Source organism: Artemia franciscana, chromosome 20 (genome assembly GCF_032884065.1).
Source record: "Artemia franciscana chromosome 20, ASM3288406v1, whole genome shotgun sequence".
NCBI classification, from domain to species: domain Eukaryota; kingdom Metazoa; phylum Arthropoda; class Branchiopoda; order Anostraca; family Artemiidae; genus Artemia; species Artemia franciscana.
In genome coordinates this window covers 36494087-36500131 of record NC_088882.1, presented here as the reverse complement: position 1 = coordinate 36500131, position 6045 = coordinate 36494087, and the positions used below count along the sequence as shown (strand labels likewise).

Below are 6045 nucleotides of genomic sequence, written 5' to 3'. Positions count from 1 at the left end.
ATGTATCATAAACTTTTTCTTTTTCCTCTGCCTCTTTTCTTGTAACTCTTTCTTTATAAATCAATATAATTCCCATCTTTATTTAACTCTTTCCTTATCACTAATTGTGGACTCGTTCCTTTCTTTAACTGGGATAAGTATAGAATGACTACTCCCTCTCAATTTATTAACATGCCAGTAAAATATTTTACTATTATGCCTTCTAGTTCCAAACCGTCTGCATCTTCCAAATCCTTGGCAATTTTATCCATGGCCTACCACTTCGTACTTCCTTAGTTCATATTTTAATGCTTTCTCCACTTTCTTTACATTTCTTTTTAAAAGTTTTTTAGTAATTTCAAAAAAGCTGCTTACTGTTCTAATTGAAAGAGCATAGTGCTTCTGGAGTCATTCTTAAAGAATCGGAACAGAACCCAAACTTTAGTATAAAGAGTGAGGTGTTGAAGAAGAGCATCCCCCCTCACTTATTTTACAATTTCTTTTCGTTTTAAGCTTTACTATTACTCCTTGCTTTCAATTGAAAAAACTTGTTTTTTATTTTATTTTGGACGTTCTTTTTAATAATGGCATGAAATCTAGCTACACCTCCACAGAGAAATCTTTCCTCCTGACCGATTTATTCTCTAGACCAGTGGTTCTCAAACTACGGTAAGTGTACCCCTTGGGGGCACCCCAAAATTTTTAGGGGGTACACGGTAAACCAAAAGAAAAAACAGCCCTTTGACTCTGGGACTGGCAATTTTATTTATATTTAACCATAGTTTACTCAATGCCAATAACTGAGAAGGGGCATCTAAAAGTTTTGAGGGTAAAAAGAGGTACAATGTCTAAATAAGTTTGAGAACCACTGCTCTAGACAATTCAACCCTGTTGGAAATTTACTCAGGACACTTACCATTTGTATCTTCACGCGCGAAATTGAATCGACAAAGAAATTGAATCGTCAAATCGACATAACAAGAATCTCGTATATGAGTTTTAGCAAATTCCACCAGTGTAAGATTTTTCTTGAAAAATGTATCTCCTGAAAACTCTCCTCCCCACTGAAAATTGTCCTGTGGAAAATCCCACCAGCAGAAAATTCGCCCCCCTCACCCCAAAAATATATGAATACTTCCAAATAGCAAATATTGCACGTTAACAATGGGCAAATTTTGTAACTTAAAGAGCTTTCCCTAACGGCTGTAGGCCCATAAAATCTCCAAAGATACATTATTCGGGCTTTCAACTATGCTGAACAAAATGAATACCTCAAAATTTTAATCAGACGATTTTGAAAAAAAAGCCAAGGAAGAGGACCTAGTTGTCCTTCAATTTTAAATGAAAAACTTTTAATTTCTATTTGAATCAGCCCTCTCCCAATATTGCAGGACACTGGGACAAGATCACCCCTGAAAAAAGCACGCATCCTTGATCTTTCTTTTCGGCAAAACAAAAATTTTGCAGATAGGAGCTTGAAACCTCTACAGTAGGTTTCTCTGATACGCTGAAGCTGATGGTTTGATTTTCATTTAGATTCTATGACTTTAAGGGGGTTTCCCCTTTTTTTAATTAGGTGAATTTTTTCTAGGCTCGTAACCTTTGATGTGTAAGACTAAACAAAATTCATAGCTCAAGTTCCCTTTGCTTAACATAGCCAGACTTTAGAGCGTTTACATCTTACGAGTTTTAAGCGTGTTGGAAACGGGTTCTTTTAAATTATAACGTGCCGGAATAGCATGGTTGAACGTAGGTTCTGAAAAAACCCAAACCTGTTTCAAACACGACACTGAAAATACAGCTGAAATCTTGCGTGTTTAACCAAGCCAAACTTACAAGCTTTTTCATCTTACCAATTCCAAGGGTGTTGGGTATGGGTTTTCAAAATTGTAACGGGCCAAAATAGCACGGTTGGACATATGCGCTGAATACACCCTAAGCCGTGTTTTACACAGGACCTTAAAACGATATTTTTAATAAACTGTGTTCAACTCCTTGTTAGATTTGGGTAGTATGAAAACGAAGCTCTAAATAGATGGATTGAAAGAAGAAAAGACACATCCATCGTCCATTTTAATCTTAAGAAGCAAGATTGGCATCTTGATCTCATTTTGGGTTTAACTACTTTCTGGTAAGCAGCCTAACCCGGTGCCTTATATGATAAAGATGTGGAATAACCACGCTTCCAAAAAATAGGCTATTGAATTTTGATTTATAAATTACTCTTACTAAAATATTAGTTGCTTTTCTTATAATGAACTCTACATACCTGATGATTCCTTCTGTAGGATTCAGATAGAACTAAAAGAAAAAAAGATATTCTGGTAAATTTTTGGTTTTCTGTTAGAATTAGCTGTAATGGAAATGAATGCATCTTATTATGCTTGGCATCCCTCTAATTTCCAAATATATACCCTGAATTGGATACAGATGTGGGGTGGGGATGAAGTTCATTTTCAATGCAAGTGAATGCTATATTTGGACTTGTGATGCAATTCTGGGTATAGGCCATATTTACATAGGCTTGGTATATACTAAGTTAAAATTTGGGTTTACCCATTTTCAGCTTCACAATTTATTCAATCCTAATTTACAATAGGCCTATCTCAAAGATCTTCAAATATATTTCCCTAATTTAAAAAAAAGAACATTCATATGGCTTAATATTCTACTTAAATAACAGGGATTGCATTTTTAGAAGTAAAATTAGCAAAATTCTAGTTTAGCTACTTTTTGCTATCTTTGACAGAGGTTAGGTTAGGAACATGAAACTTAAAAGAGGGTTAACAAATCCAGGGCCTAAAATATACTCTGGGAAGGTATTGCTAAGCTTCCATGTTAAACCCTCTTCTGATTTCTAAGTCTTAGAAATTTGCCTACTTGCCATGTCAATACCTATTGAAACTATGTCAAAAAAACCTTTAACCATAATCTTGAGTTTCTTTTTCTCTGGGTTAATTTCTGAAAATGTATTCCTGTTATTTGCATAGAATTTTAAAGTTTCAAGAAAACAAAGGTAATATAAAAGAAACATGGAATGTTATATCTGAATGTATTGGTGTCAAATGAAAAGAATGGAAATGAACTAATCCAACTTGATGGTTGTGATAGATATGATGAAGAAGATACTATAAATAAATTTGGGGATTTTTTTCTAATATTGGTTTAAATGTTCAAAATAGGGTAAAATTCTAGTTAATTGACTTCTTGCTATCTCAGAAAGGGTTTAGGTTAGGAAAATGAAGCTTTCAGGGATGGGTCTGCAGGCTAAAGTATGGCCTTGGAAGGTATTTTAAAGTACCCACCTCTACTCCTTCTCCCGCTAGAGGGCCCTGAGATTTGCCTACATGACAGGTTTATACCTATTGAAATTTTGACAAAACAACATTTTACCTTAATTTGCAGTTACTAGTTGCTTTTTCTCTGCCTTTAGTTCTGAAAATGCAATTCCTGTTATTTGAGTAGAATTTTGAGCCATATCAATGTTTTTTTTCAAAATTTAGGAAATGTATTTGCATATCTTTAAAACCTTATAAAATAGAATTGAGCATAAGCTGAAAACAATTTTGTTTTACTTCAATTAAGCAGAAGATCTATTTTTGCAAGATTTCATTTTTATAACACACATATTTTTAAAGGTCATCAAAGGTCAGGGCCCTCTAGAGGAAGAAGGATAGAGGTAGTTACTTCAAAATACCTTCCCGGGACATACTTTAGTCTATAGATTCATCCCTGTAAGTTTCATTTTCCTAACCTAAACTCTTTCTGATATAGCAAGAAGTTAATTAACTAGAATTTTATGCAAAATAGCATAAAAGGCAGATATAAAGAGCCTGATAATTCTGGAACTGATGACCAATGCAAACCACTAGATTTTAAATTTGAAAGCTGTAGGCTACTAGTGAAGAGCTTGTGAAAATTGTTAAATCTTTGAAATCAAATTCTGCTGGAGTTGATGGGTTGTCTCTTAGTGTATTCATAGTTGTTGCTGGATATATACTTCCTTGTCTATTTTTTATTATTAATCAGTCACTAGAAACAGGAAATTTCCAGAGCAACTAAAGACAGCAAAGGTAATACCCCTTCATAAAGGTGGTTACAAAAAAGAAATCAAAAACTAGTAGACAATATCTATACTTCCCTTAATTTCAAAGCTACTGGAGGAAGTAGTACACAGTCAGCTTTATACTTTCCTATAAAATAATGATTTATTAAATGAAACACAGTTTGGCTTCTGTAAAGGGCATTCTATAGCACATGCTTTGCAACACCTTGTTGATTCTGTGAATAACGTGTTTGAGAGAGAGGATTTACCAATGTCTTTTTGTTGATGTCCATATAGCATTTGATACTATGGATTTATAGTGTTGATTAAAAGATTGGAGTCACTTGGTTTTTGTGCAAATTGTTTAGAATGGTTTAAAAGCTACCAGGAAGATTGCTTGGAGTTGTAATTAATAATGTTATGTCTTCAGTGTCTTTGGTTAGGTGTGGAGTACCTCAAGGGTCAGTGCTCAGTCCATTATTATATTTAGTGTATGTTGATTCCATGTTTTTTACCTGAAGGAAGCCTGCACTAGGCCTATATTGTTTGCTGATGACACTGCTTTGAATTTATTTGGAAAGTCTATAGATGAGTTGGTAAGTAAAGCAAATTGTGCACTGGAAAGCCTCATAGTGTTTGTGAATATAGGCTTTCTGTGAGTAAGACATTTTTGATGACTTACAGTAGAGTGGGTTATCCTGTTGATTTAAATGGCCTGGTTACACTGTACAGAAAGCCTCTTCAGTAGGCTGGTTACTGCATTACCTAGGATTCATAGTGGATTGTCATCTGTCACAGAGAAATCATAGTTATGATATTTTTGCTAAGATTGCCCATGGTATAGGCATATTTTGATGTTTTAAACATTTCATGCCACAAAAGATTCTTCTTGCACTTTATTATTCATTAATTTACCTTTATATAGCTCAAGGTTGCTTTATCTAGAGTAGCAATTTTCTTACTAATTATAAACAAGTGCAAGTTCTTCAGAATAAAGCAATTAGAATTATTGGTAAATATGTTAAAGAGGTCCATGAAACTAATGCTTGTTATAAATCCCTGAATCTGTTAAATGTTGGACAAATTAGAGATTTTCAAGCTTCTATATTTGTTTATCAGTGTATGAATGATCTAGTCCCTACAATTTTTAAGAAGTTTTATTGTTTGAATTGGCAAATGCATGATTATGAAATGAGAAATAGTGAGATTTAGCAATTGAGTCAACAAGTACAGTTAGATCAGCATTTACAGTAAGATATATGGGCCTGCCTATTTGGAATATGTTGCCAGCAAGTATTAGGTTGGCTGAACACCTGCTTTCATTTAAGAAAAAATAAAAGATCATTTGTAGAAAGGAACTAATTTTTTTTAGAAGGAAGGTAGGGAAGTGGTCTCTGGAGTGTGGTATAGGGCAATGTTTGGGGCTGTTATGTTTTTTTTGTTGGGGGGGGGGGGTTAATATTGTGTTGTTTCTTTAAGTGAGAGAGATTGATTTGAAGTTTGAATTGATTATAGAATAGAATATATTTATTCACTACAATAGCTGGAGCTAGCATTAGCATGTCATGACAAAAATAATTTATACCTTCAAAAACACTCACAGGAAAACTTAAACAAACATTATATTAATCAAACATTAAATATTAGTTGCATCAATATTATTAAAATGATGGGTAAAATATGGAACAAATGATTTGCAATATCTCTTAGTACTATAGGCTGAGCAAGTCAGTAACTGTGGACAATTCTTTTTTATTTGTTGGAGTCTAGTAACTGGTCCTTCAGTTGGGGGGCTCTCAAGGTTGGGTAGTAGACGACAATGAGTTGGGGAATTCAAACAATTCAGTCCAAATCTATATGTTAAGCCATGTCTACGACTATCAAGTGAGTCCAAATTGAGTTGTTTCAGTGCATCCTCATAAGTTGAGTAGTTTTGTCCAAGTATAATTTTTACAGCTCTTTTTTGTATCATCTCAAGTCTATCTGTTTGATCTTTTGTCAATCCTGGATGCCAAGCAGGG

General features: G+C 34.0%; 1 protein-coding gene across 3 annotated transcripts in view; it reads left to right on the top strand.

Moving 5' to 3' along the window:
• The first annotated feature begins 1960 nt into the window (after positions 1 to 1960).
• LOC136040200 (protein argonaute-2-like) overlaps positions 1961 to 6045 on the top strand; it is a 121565-nt gene continuing 117480 nt past the window's right edge. For all 3 annotated transcript variants that reach the window (XM_065724354.1, XM_065724353.1, XM_065724352.1), the window contains exon 1: positions 1961 to 2110. The gene's annotated coding sequence lies outside the window, so the exon portion shown is untranslated. The remainder of the gene's footprint in view (positions 2111 to 6045) is intronic.